This window comes from Bemisia tabaci, chromosome 8 (genome assembly GCF_918797505.1).
Source record: "Bemisia tabaci chromosome 8, PGI_BMITA_v3".
In the NCBI taxonomy this organism is placed as follows: Eukaryota; Metazoa; Arthropoda; class Insecta; order Hemiptera; family Aleyrodidae; genus Bemisia; species Bemisia tabaci.
The window spans coordinates 30,346,333-30,360,293 of NC_092800.1; positions in this window are offsets into that span (position 1 = coordinate 30,346,333).

Below are 13,961 nucleotides of genomic sequence, written 5' to 3' on the forward strand. Positions count from 1 at the left end.
TGCACATTGTAGCATCAATGTGGACTGGATGTTATGCTGTTATTTGTCAAGAAAAATCGTCAAACATCGTGAGGTGGCCGATCTAGAAGTATAAAATAAATTGCTCAAATATCACTGAGACAGATTTTCAAATATTTATTGTTTCCCCTCCTTCTTTTATATTTTTAATACTATCCCGAAAAAATGTCGCAAATGGTGAAATTTTCCCGAACACGACATCTTCACTGCTAAAAAAAATAGGATGGAAATCCAACCATTTAATGATTTCCGTCGATATAATTATTCAGGTATTTCTCACTAATCCCGATACAGGAAATGTCCAGGGAGATGTCCGATTGTCCAAACCAAAGACAAAGGCGCTTAAAATAGTCAAGCACCAAGTGATGAAACGAGGTTTGAAAACCAGAACAACATAACTCCTCATTCGAACCGTGAAAAGATGCGCGATTCCTGCCCAAGGAGTCCTGAGAGCTGTCACTCAGTGTCGTTGCCTGTCGGGCGGCGTGCGACACCCGGTAGGAGACAAAGGTGAAGAATTCCCACGTCCAACGAAGAGAACTGGACCGCGAGACATCGATACACGGTGAGTGTTGACTGCCGAACGCTTTAAACGAAGTGACACTAATTATTATCCGCCCCAAAATATTTTGGTTGTTAGTGCACCAATGCGTGATGAGGTGAGGACTGTGGAGACGCGACGCAAGGCGTTTGTCGGAGTGATATAGAACATGGAAAACAGGAATTGCGAGGTTGCCGGTTATGAGATGGAAACGAGGCTGATGAATTGACTCAATTTAGTCTAAATGTCGTCAGCAAAGGTTGTGAGATTCTTGTCCATCAGTAGCTAAAATTGATAATATTTTTTTGTGTAATTTAAGTAAAGTTACACGAATCTGAGTCGAGAGAGGTTTTTCTCTTATTTTCTCTTGGTTTTCTATGTCTAGTTGACTGTGAACATGACTTGTTTGAAAAGCGCAGAATAACGTACACAACAATTTACCAACTTTTTCATCAAACATACGATTTTATTCTCTATTTTTTTACAATTTTCATGGAAGTGTTATTTTTTTCATGAGCAGAAGATTCTGAGACTGTGGAAAAATATTAAGTACAAGAAAGGAGACATGAGTGGATTAAGATAAATAATTTTTGATTTTGTTTCTATTAATATATTTCAATGCGTCGATGTGTTTTGTAGATTTTTGTTTCCTACTGAAAAAAACAACATTTAAATTGTAGAAAAAGGCGAAAAAGATAAAATATGATGAGAGAAACATTGAATGAACTTATCAGCTTAGGTAAAAATATACCTTGCCGTAAGGGTTCACCATTTTTCCTCTTCTAATTTTTATTGAATTTAATTCGTCAATTACTACGCAAAGCCTAATCTCCTAAAGGGCGCAACATTCACTCTATACCGATTCCTATCCGCACACTCTTCTCACTCAGGAAAAATGTAGCCAACAATTTTTTTTTATTATAATAGATGAATTCAGTCGACTCTGATTGAATATTCTTTGAGTTTGACAACGTTGTTGATTAGAGAAGTTCTAGTGAATGACTCTGGATTGACTGAGTCGTGCAAAAGCCTTTAATGATGATTCTCTCGTAGACGTGTTTTACAACTCTTCCTATTTATTCCCCTCTCTTCCCTTTCTATCACAACATGTCCCACAATTATAACTGATCAACAAGCGACTACTGAACTAAGTTGACAGGAAGATCTTTCTGTTGCCAACCGTGAAAATACTCCATTTCAAGTTTCAAAAAGTATTTTTCTACCCGATGAGTAAGGTTAAACAATTTCCAAATGCACGGGCTTGTTTTTGAAAATCAGCAGGAAAAATATGTATTCAATTCTTAAAAGCGGATCTATTTGAAACTGAATTCAATACAATTTTATCATTCTGTCAGGCGTTCCTTATTATGAAGGGGCTTGAAATGAAACGGATTTTTCCTAATGTACGCCATCACTTTCTTTATAAATCTAACCACCGAAACTACACGATAGTTCTTTATTGGGCCCTAAGGTTTGAAGAGTGATGCACCCTCCCGTTTGCACTGTCCTACAGTGGATCGAGTCAATGGGGGACGTTGGACAAAATTTGGAAACTTTAAACGCTTATAACTCGGTCTATAAAAAACTTCGAGGTTCTGAAATAGGTTTCATTTGTTTCCTCGTGAAATTTACTTCTAAAGACACCCCTTAAAATTTAAAATGTGACGAAATAAACATCAAAATTTGCAAGTTTTTCCGCACAAACCTGTCCGACTTCTTCTAAAGACTCGATTCTTTGTATCCCCGTAAATTTACTGTCTATTAACTATATGCCGAAAGCAGGGCCAGATTAACCTACTTGTCGCCCATGGGCCGCCTGTATTTTGCCGTCCCCTTCTCATTCGTTTTGAAACATCGATACAAACCATAAAGTGAATCTGCCGGAGGAGGAGGGGTGCATAAGACGCCTTAACTCGTGTTGGGCACATTTTTTGTGAAAGCTCTGTCAACACTAGCAAAAGTTCACGGAACTTTGCGCGAAAGTTACATTCCGGAAACCTATCTCTGTGTGGACAACGCCTTTCATTTATGAGAAGTGAACCAAAAATTGTGAAAGAATAAACATGAATGTGGTTTAATAATGTTTATTTCCGCCACCGCGCCAACCGCATTGTGTTTGGCGCAATGCGTGAAGTATCCCTGAAGTCTTGTAGGCGCTATGCATTTCATGCCGACCGCACTGTTGACGCAATGCGTGAAGTATTCATGCAGTCTTGTAGGCACTATAAGTTTCACGCCAACTGCTGCTGACCGCACTACGTGTGATGCAATGCGTGAAGTATTCGTGAAGTATTGTAGGCGCTAATAAAAGTTTCATGCTGACCGGCGCGCCGAGAGCTTCTCCTTTCCACCTCCTCGTCATCATTGCTCTCTGCGCCGCGCCGCTCCAAGCCAAATTGCGTGTTTGGTTTATCGCTAAACTAGACTCATGAAAGGCTTTGTCTCTTGTATCACTGAAAGACGAACAAATTAGAAATTACTACAATTTAACTCTCATGAAATGAGAGATTCTGTCGCCTTTCTCGTTCGTAATTTTTTTCTAAATCCGAATTTTTTTTTAATACCTACATTTGAAAAAATTGCAACATTTGCCGCCCCCTAAATTTGCCGCCATGGGCCGCGGCCCATATGATCACCCCCTAAATCCGGCCCTGGCCGAGGGAAGACTGTGGTCAATTATCATACTCGTATTTCTGTTTCTAAGGATGGGAAAATCAACGCTTTTTTATTCTAGTATTAAAGAACTTTCTTGAGAGGCTTCGTAATCAACTTTGAACGAACTGGTTACACAATCGCGTTTCTCCGTAATTCTTCAAAGACATGATCGCCATTTCTTCGTTGACTCAGAAACTTCACGGGAAAACTCGGTTATCTCAGGTTGTGACTTTTAGACTTATTGTCATCCTTTATTATTAAGATGGAGACATCCTCAACGACAATTTTTGAAAATTTCTCGGATTTTGCCTCTCTGTTCGAAGAAAATTCCGGGAAAATTGCAAATAATAACGCTAGTATGTTAGACTTTGATCAATAAACCAGAGGGGAAATTTTGAAACGCCGCAAACGAGATTTACAGGTTCCTGCAGTTTCGTCGTCGATTTGCAAAAAATTGAGGGCTCTCTGCCTTCCTCAATCATGTATAACGCCTGAATACAACTATACGTACTCGGTGATTGTCAGCGTTGCATATGCAAAAATCTGAAGGCGCTTTGATTTAATTTCAGTCACGCTCTACGGTGTACTCGTAGCAATGTATACAGCGTCGTGGAATGCGAAATCTGTTGCGCTGATCTTATAGACGAGAAGGTTCATATACTCGTTCCTAGAGTATTACAATTTAATGTCTGTAAGTCTTACAAAATTTTCGTGCCTGAAATAGACTGATTTAGTGGCTGCGTCATTCGATATAATATCTCACCCTTGGTTCAAATGTAAACCAACACAGTACTTTGTTCCTGACTCGCGCTCATTCGTGCCCTTTGCGCCACGGTAGCAAAATACGTCCTAGAGTTCTTACAATCGAATGTTCTCATGATAAATGAGTCTTTAATTGATTTATGACCGAGCAATGACTAAATTTTGATAAATCAACACAATTAACTCATGAAGAATTCGTACATGCGGTTCTGTCCGTTTGTTTTGGTTTGAACCAAATGTTCGATGTATATCGAAAGGCGTAATCACCAAATCAGTCTATTCCAACATCGATACCGCAACCAAACACATGACCAGCGGGCTGATTATTGAAGTTGATAGACAAAGCGATAGACAAAGAAGACTTAGGGAGCATGGACTGATGCTATTGGTTGAAATGAGTGGTTCTTACAGAAAAAGGGAGTAAATGATGGACTAACTGTAGGATCTTTCGTGGGTTGCCGTTAGTTGGTCTATTACGTACCTCCTATGTCCATTTCCACCACCCGCTTCCACCAATAGGATCCCTCCAAATCCCTTTTGACGTCTTTATCCATAGCTATGTCTATCAGTTTCAACAATCGGCCCACAGTGCATATCCCTCGTAGCCCCAAAATCTCAATTCCTTGGCTAGATGCAATCCAAATGCGGAATATAGGCGGCAGCAAACCCAGTCTCCGGCGCAAATATTGACTCCCTCACTCACTCACGAAACCAGAGTTGCCGAAGGCCATCATCATGATGACGTCACACGGACTCTTCCTCCCCACGACCTCTCACCTGAAAACCGGCAACGGGCTCCTCAGAGGGTGGTTTCACCTCGGTTATGTAACATAAAGCCGAGGCCAACCGAAATCTCTTCATTAGGGGAGCCACCCCCGATTCGCGTATCGTATCGCGGATGTAATTATTATATCATACCAGTTCTGTTGTCTCGTAGTTTAATGCTAGATTTACGCTCTTAATTCACAACTCAAACACTCGGCGGTGTTTACTCACTCGAGCGGGTCTATCGCCCTATTTTCCGCGGATGCGCCGCAAGCTGGGCTCGCCCCTCCTTCCTGACGCACTTTCCTACCCACTCGAGAGAGGCGCGGTAGACAATCAGACGTCATAGCATCATATGCGTCCTATTTACACCGAAAAAATAAGGATGCTGATTTAACAATCTGGGTGTAAAAAAAGAGTGCGACAACTCACAAAACGCTGAATTAACCGCTACAGCAGTTACTTTAGCAATGTCAAGATGTGAAACTAACTGCTGTGGCGGTAGATTCAGCGTTTTGTGAGTTCTCGCACACTTTTTTACATCCATAATGTTAATCAGTATCCTTTTTTTTGTGTAACAGAAAGAAACGTTTTTTTTAGAAAATGAGAAGTCTGACTGTAGTATTTAGGATTTAGTTCTCTAAAAGACAATTTTTGTCTCAACATTTTGATTTTAATGAACTGCAAAACCCAATTTGTTTAAATCTAACAAGGGGAAAAAACCTTTAAAAATGTGGCTCGAGCTGTATGTAACAAGATGGTAAAATAGTGCTGGGTCTACACTATTTTGCGGCGAAAGCAAGACCCGAAAGTTAAAGAATTTCAATTGGAGTGAGAAATTTGAGCTCTAATGAGTATCAGTTCAAAGTTGAGGACTTGAGGAGAGTGTTCGTTGGGTCACGCCGAGAGTCCTATAACGTTTGAGGTCTTATTACACCTCATCCGTAGATCCTAGTCACCAGTGAGTCTTGTGAGTTTAAATTTTGCCAGAAAAGTTAAATTGTTAGTAAAATAATAATTTGTTGGTACATATTTAATAAAATCGTGGTCCCCTTTTCCTGACTACTAAGAGCCGATTAAATTAAGAGGAGGAACCAATTACATTTTTCTGTCCATGGAGTTCTTCTAAGTAACTATAAACTATACCCCATGTTTGCCAAAAATGCTGTTTCCTTTTTGTCAAACTCCTTCCGTATCAATGAAAATTCTTCAAAAAATAGAGCTGATTTGCAAATAATTCCTTAAACAGTTACATTGCAAGGGCATTTTTTTCAAAAGCACCACTGAGGCACTGATTTTGCCCGAGTTCAACCCTCAAACTCAGAGACAGCTCTTGAAGATATTATTTTAATTAAAGACAATCACAGCATTACAGTGTTACACTTGATGGATTCATTGGTTTATTTTCTGAAATGACCTCATTTCTAGAGGTACGGCTCTCTTCAGTACAGCGGTAGTGCAGAAGAGTTATCCTCCATTTTCAGTCCAATTCTCAATTCAGAAAGCAAAGGCAGGACTGCTGAAGGGTCTGCGGAGTAATGACTATTCTCGCAAGTTAGTAATATTGATTTTTCTTCATTTGAATCCTTAACAAATAATTGATTCCAATTGTTTCATCGAAAAATATCGATTTCTTACGTACACTTAAATGGACACATTCTAGTGAGTTGTCAACTTGCGAGAGTGGCTGCGGCCCTCTTCTGCAGGGTTGCTACATATTCTAAGGACTTTAAATATCAAGAAGATGCTTTTCATATTATAAACATGGCAGCCTCGCTTAAAAGTGCTCAACCCTATCGCTCGATTGAAAACTCAATTAATTATAGAGGTGAACTCAAAATCGTTGATTACATCACAGTCGAATCCTCAGCTTTGAGAGCTTTTGGTATTTCGTGGATCAAATTTGGAAAAAACCACTGACATCATTGTATTATGCATGGAGATTTACACACGTAAAAAAACTGTCGCGTAATCTTGAAAACTACACTCAAAGTGCCAAAAGCACTGTTTACACCATACGCAAGACAGCATTCGGGGCGTTTACATTATATTGTCTCGGCTCGGTGCGTGATCCCGAAATATTAAAAAACAACAGTGCTTATAGTGCAATGAAGACTTGGCAACGAGCGCATACCATGGTCACACTTTGACGAACATGGATTTTAATACGTGCTTTTCCCCTTCAGATAAAGGCTTAACTGAATAAACGTTACACACTCAGCAGTCCTGCATAATCACTCTCTGATGCGCGTGGCACATCTTTCTTCAGTTTCTTTACACTTTCTTCCACTTTTGAGCATTACCCCATCCAAAGGACAAGATTTTTGTGGGTAGCACCAGCAAAATAAGAAGTCCATTCTCTTTTTATTAATAAATTGCTGTTTACCGGTGCTTTGCACGGGTGCTACATTACGCACTTTATGTAGGAAAAAGTGATAGGGGTTATCCTTTAAAAGTGTGGTTCTGCTGCTCCTGTTGGATGATATGGGCATTTCCAATTAATTAAGGTAGTACCGCAACCTTCGGGTTCGAAACCTAATTTATTGTGGTATTACCACAATTATTTGGAAATGCCAAAGTTAGGTCTTAACCCCTACTCCCTTTTCTCAGTTTCATTAGCAAAAATTCCACGCAATCGATATTTTAATTACCCCTAAATAATAATGATGAGAAAATGAAAAAAAAAAGAAAAAAAAAAGATTAACGGTAGAAATCAAGGAACAACGTTGCTTACACTCCATACTGCGTGTCTCTAATTCTTTTTAGTTCGCCTTCAATAACTGTGGTGGCAATATGAGCGACATAAGAACACGAATAGTTGCTTGTCGTAATTTTGCCACTTTAGCTCTGTATAAACAATACAAGGCACACATGATGATTACTCAAAATCAAAGTTTTTTTCAAGTTCGAAGAAAAACTTTTTTTTTTTTTTGGGGGGGGGGGGAATTGAATAAAAGATGCGCACGTACCTAAAATCAACTTTTCTGCAATAAAATTGAATTTACATTCTCCGAGTTGGGCAGTTCTCGAATCAAGACATACAATTATAATGATAAAAGGTCACAAACATCAGCCATCTCCCTCAATGCTCTCACTGACACACCAAAAAAAAGGTGAAGTTGATTTAACATTCTGGATTCAAATAGTGTGCGAGAACTAAAAAAAATGCTGAATTACCTGCCACAGCAGTTAGTTTTACATCTTCGCATTGCTAAAGTGAGTGCTGTAGTGGGCAATTCAGCATTTCAAATAAGTTCTAGCACAATGGACCACTAGACAAGGTAAAAATTTCAGAATTCTGATACATGTTTCTTAACCAAAATTTCACGTAAAACACGATGCGCACAACAAATATTACCGAAATCAACTCCTTACGAAGATATTTAATGATTCTTGATGCGTGAATTCAAATCACCCGCTCATTAAAACTCAATGCTATACGTGATTCACATCGCGCGCCAAACGTTATCATGACAGTCTCTGCAATATAAACATCTGGCAACCTCAATCTTGACGCTTTGGCTCAGTTATAGCAAATTACTAATAGTTTGAACAACCCATGGTGGGAAATGAACGTTTGCTCGATTGAGAGGCTCGCTGAAACCGTTGTGGTGCGCGATTTGACTCACGTAGAGTTTTGAGTTTCTTGTGAGCGGGCCTTTCAAATTCCTCGTAACCAATGTAAAATAAAAACGTTAATATCTTCCTTAGGAGTTGATTTCAGTAATTTTCGTTGCGCGAATCGTATTTCACGTGAAATTCTGGTTAGAAAACATGTATTAGAATGCTTAAATTCGTATCTTGTCTAGTGGTCCATTTTTTCACATCCAGAATGTTAAATCAACCTCACTTTTTTTCGGTGAGTTTGGAGGCGAATTGAAACCGTGTATTTCTAACTGTAATCCATTATAATAAAAAAACCATGAGGACATAATTATTGCAAGTGTTTAACCGACATCCAAACGAAGAATCGTCGGGCGTCTGGGCCATCAAACTGCATCTGCACGACTCAATGCTCTCTACACGTTTCGTTAATTGAACCATCATCTCGACTCGAGCACCGGAATACGGACATATTTCTGATATCAGCCATTATTTTTTATTCCAATTTTTATCAAAAGCGAGCGAGCGGCGACAGCTTGGTAATTGGGCGCCGGAGATTCCAGAATTGAAGTGCTATCCTCCCCTCTGCCCTGTCTCAATGTCGTCTGGCAGACTCTCGGAGGAGGTGACATTACATTCCGAGACTGGCGTCTACCACGAAGCGCAAATGACGTATCCGCATTGGATTTCCATTCAAGTTACGGGTTTCTTCCTGAACCGGTCTCTGATTCTGAATCAGTCGGAGGAACGTGTTTCTGATTTTACGTGGGTTGCACGGAACGGACGCCACGGGATCTGTAAGTTTGAAAGGCTAATCGAGCAGAAGAGAAGATGAATGATAAAGGCAATTTATGTATGGGTTTTTGTCAATTCGGTTTGTGTTCGAGTAAGCGGAGGTTTAATTCCAATATTATATACGAATGAGATAGAGTTCTGCACTCCTGGAAGTCCAACACTGAACATGAATATTGCTTCGAATTTATAAAACAATGGGATTTGAATGAGAGATGCCACTTCAAACTAACACCGAATCGAGGCATAGTGGATCGAGTCAATAGGAGAGATTGGACAACATTTTAAAAACTTGTAATCCGTTTATACAAAACTTTGAAGTTTTAAAAGTGGTTCTGGTGGTTTTCACGTGACATTTTGATTTCCTTTTGATTTAAGCTTAAATCTGATTGAATCATGAGTATTTTTCCTTGTCAATGTTTTCAAGAGTCTATGGACTCTAGATCCAATGTGTTTTTTTTTTTTCAAGTGTTAGATGCACCTCTCATTATTTAAAATGTGACAGATTAAACATCAAACTTTGCAATTTTAGTTAACAATTTCAAGTACAACCTCTCTGATCGACACAATCCACTTTGCGAGGGTAGAATTGCAGGAATGCTTACACCGTGTTTTAAATCTTTCCTCCTATTTTATTTCATCATGGAATATTCTTTACCCAGAGATAAAAAATGAGGTATATGTTTTCAAGGATGACATTTTAGTATTTTTTCACTAAAAAACAGAGCGAGGAAGAAAGATTGCAACGTTCCAAACGAGGATTTGCATTCCTGCAGTCTCACCGTCGAAATATTCTCCTCCGGGACACCGTCACATGCCAAAATATTAAACGGAGCAGGATGAGTGAGAGTGATGGTCATTAATTCACGGGCAGGAAATAAATTATCTTCCTGTTTATTTTCATAACTCGACGTCCGTTCCAGGAACAAAACCTCCGGAACTGGACCACGAGAGATGCTGCGAGCCGTATTGTGCAAAATACCTCTAAATAGACCCGAAGACAAAGGCCCCCTCGGACAGAGGTCAAAATAAAAACTCAAGATCTGCTCGAGAGAATAACTGTCCCTGCAGGCCGGGCACAATGGTTATATCATAAGTGTCACACTACCTGCCACCTCGGTGGTGGACGAATAAGAAGAAGGAACCGGGGAGGAAGAAGAAGTCGGCTCCGAGCAAGAATGAAAGTGACTATCATGAATGAAAAGTTAAGAATGTGGAGATGACACTTGTCCGGGTATTGTGAGGCCACAAAGGGCCCACAGCAGAGGTCTCTGGTGAGTGAGAGTGTGTGTTTTACCAAATATTTATCTTTTGCAGTAGATGACCTGGAAAATGATACCGGGGTCTTTAGTCTTTGGTGGGAACGCACGGTCCGGCCTCGGAGTGGGTTCCCGGGTAGTTCTGCCCCCGCAGATTATGATATTCCCAGTTGGATTCGGTGAAGTCTCGTCCACGCATGTAAACTTTGGGGAGTCCGGTCTTTGCCTTTCGTTATGGGGCCTTTTTCTCCTGCTCCAACCACGAATGTATGATTAATCGTACCGTGGGATATGACACACTTTCACACTAATCTCTGCCACCCAAATCTTAAGGATTTTATATTTTTGGTGGCGAGAAGGGTCACTTTCTGCGCGCATTGAATGGAATTAAAATGGACAATGACAGGTGAAATAATCAAATATCGATTTTACCACGAGAGTAAATTCTAAAAAAGGTGACGACGTTTGATACCTATTCGAGATTTGTACTGGAAATTCTGGAGAAACAATTTGGAGAGCCATAATTGGTAAAAAATTGCGAGAGAATCGATGTTTATCATCCTTCACGGAGCTGATACACATGCTACAGTTTTTATTCGTCATTTTCCAAAAGGCGATATCTTTAAAACCAACGATTAGAAAAAAATGGCAATCGGACACAATTATATTGGTGATCCTATATTTTTCTGCCATTATATGAGATTCTCCCATGAAAACGCGTTCTTTAATACCTAGAAGTCAATATTTGATAATGAACGAGTGGATTAATTTGTTTATAAAATTTAGTAATCCCATGTCTTCCTCACAATTTTTCACTTGTTCCAATAAATATATTTAGTTCCCCGAACCTTTTTCTCCAATTGCCTCATGCTAAAACAAAAAACTTAACGATTCTTAAGCAAAATTATCCGAAGTTATGCCGTCTTGTAGTCTTGTACATTCAAGTTGTGAAAATGCATCTGGGAATATTCATTTCTTCATTTCATTTTTGCAATATGATTCGATAAATGTAAAACACTTTCAGACCTATAAGTTTGTAGCCGAAGATCTGGCTCCGATCGTACCCTTTATAGCCTCTGCCAAGACAGAAGTTGTGTGTAGAAAGACTCAGAGTTGGTTTCAATCATTTCTTCAATGACCTCTACAGTCATCGAATTCTGTATGTAAGGTTACTTCTTCCTCCCATGATATCCAACCATACGCTTGTGAATTTATGCCGTTTTTCAATGTGATCCCACTCAGTAAAAATGTTCTCTAAAATGATGAGCTAATATATTACGGACAAATTCAAAGTTCAATATTTGCCACAAATGACATTAATGCGCGATGTATTACATACAGGAAATATAGTTTGAAGGAAGATAAAACAAAAACGAAAAACAAATATCCTAGTCACAAACCCTTTCTCAGGCTCCAAGTGATTCTCGAAAGTGAAACAACGGGCAGGTGTGAGAAACATCATTTAAAATGTTGGGTTAGAAACACCGTATGGAGCAAGAAGGATGTTGTCGGATTTCTCGCTCTTTATTTTTTTTCTCTCTCTCGTATGTAAATTCTGAAGCTGATTTCAAGACAGCTTAAGGTCAATGAAAATTCAAGGAGCATGATTTAAATGATGCCTGCATTATTTTTCCCGAAATAATATTAACAGGACTTAAAATAATTGACTTTTTTCAATCAAAGCAATTTACATTAGTGTGAAATAAAAAAAGTTCCTGACAAAGAGAGCGTGGAGTGATGCAATCTGCAGAAAGGGACTTATTTAAATTTAAAAAAAAAATATACATATATATACCTAAAAGGGTAAACAACCATATTTTGAACCAAAAGTTTTGCCTTTTCTTCCTCCTAATTCCTGTCCTTATCATTCAGTTTATATAATTATTTCTTCATTTACCAAAATTGCATATTTCAAAAGACCGTTTGAACCTGATCAGACTCATTAACTTCGCCCAAAGCCACCTAGAAATATCGGACACGAGAATTTAGGTCATTTCCATCCCTTCCTGTGAGATTTGTGAGGCAATCTAATAGAATGGTGAACTCTCGGAAAAATTCAACAGGCAATTTTCAAAATGTCATGTATAATTTTAAATTTCGGAGTATTAAAAATATTAAAGGAACTTAAAAATAAAAGAACTTGCACTCATCGTGTAAACCGTTAGAATCTCGGTTGCGGGAGGTGCCGAAAACTTGATTTTCAAGATTTTGACATCAAACCCCTTATCATAGTGGATCTCAAGTACTATTTTTTGAAATATTATACCTGCAGCTAAATTTTGTTTTGTTTGTTTTTTACTGTTAGTTCTATGATTACTTGGCAACCATGGTAAGAGGGCAAAGCCGAAGTATTTGTTCCTCACAGGTCCCTAATGTCTAGGGCTTGTCTTTATCTACCTGTAAATGTGAAAGCTAATAAGCTCTCAGATAATGATGGGTACTTCAATTTACGATCTCTCAATTATAAAAGTCTTCAAACTCGTGAAGCAAACACTGATATTGAGTGACGGTAAGGTCACGAATAGTCTGCTTGGTAATCACAACACGGCGTTGAATGCAGTTGGATATTTTGACGGATTAAGAAGTTTTGATTTTTAAACATTATACTGCCTTAAGAACGTTGCAAATAAAACCATACGGTTCTTAAAATGCAAGTAGCCTCGATGCATACTGCTTTCTGGCACTACCACGCCCTTCCACTTACGTTACACAATCACGTACATAACTTATGCCTAAGGTCATAAATACACTTTTTACTCATCATAATTAACGAAGAAGTAAATTATTGATTATTTCATTATCCTGAGACATCATCTGAAGTCCACGTGGGTTTAAAATCGGGCAGACCTACTTTTGGAATTATGAAAATTTTGGGTCAAACATATGTATTTACTGTTTGCAGCGCTAGAAAAAACTCTAAAACTTTCAAGCTTATCGGATCAAAATTTCAAATTATAATTTTCATCAGCCTTGAATGTTACAAATTTTTCAATAGCACAATTTTTAAAGTAGCAGTGATACCGGTGAATTTACTGTGCTCCATCTTTGGAATGCTTGCGAAGGTTCAATTTCTAAAATTTGCTTCGGATGGCACAATAAAAACTCTTCTATCAAGACTATGGTATAGTCACTTCCTTTTTAATTTGATGCATCTCATTAATTTATAATTCATTATTTCTCTGCCCAAAAGGATATAAATACCCATTAGCGATTTTGCTCGAGTCTATCACTCATGTATGTCGTAGGCAGACATTTTATGAAATGCTTAGGCAGGTAGTCGACTTCTGACTGTGCAAGAAATTTTTTTCAGGCATTTTACAAAGAACTGTCGAATTTTAAACATGTTGAAAGTAAGAATCCGTGAAATGTATATTCTTTATGTCTGTATTCTATTTTCCGAATACTTATCATAAATTGAAAGTGTTCAAAATTTGAAAACTGTGTATTTTATGACATGCTGCATTTCGAGATAAGTGTTGGTCCAAGGGCTAGCAATTTTTAAGTATATCTTATGATGAATATTTTTATCGTGAATACTTTCCGGTGGAAACAGAGAATAATGGACC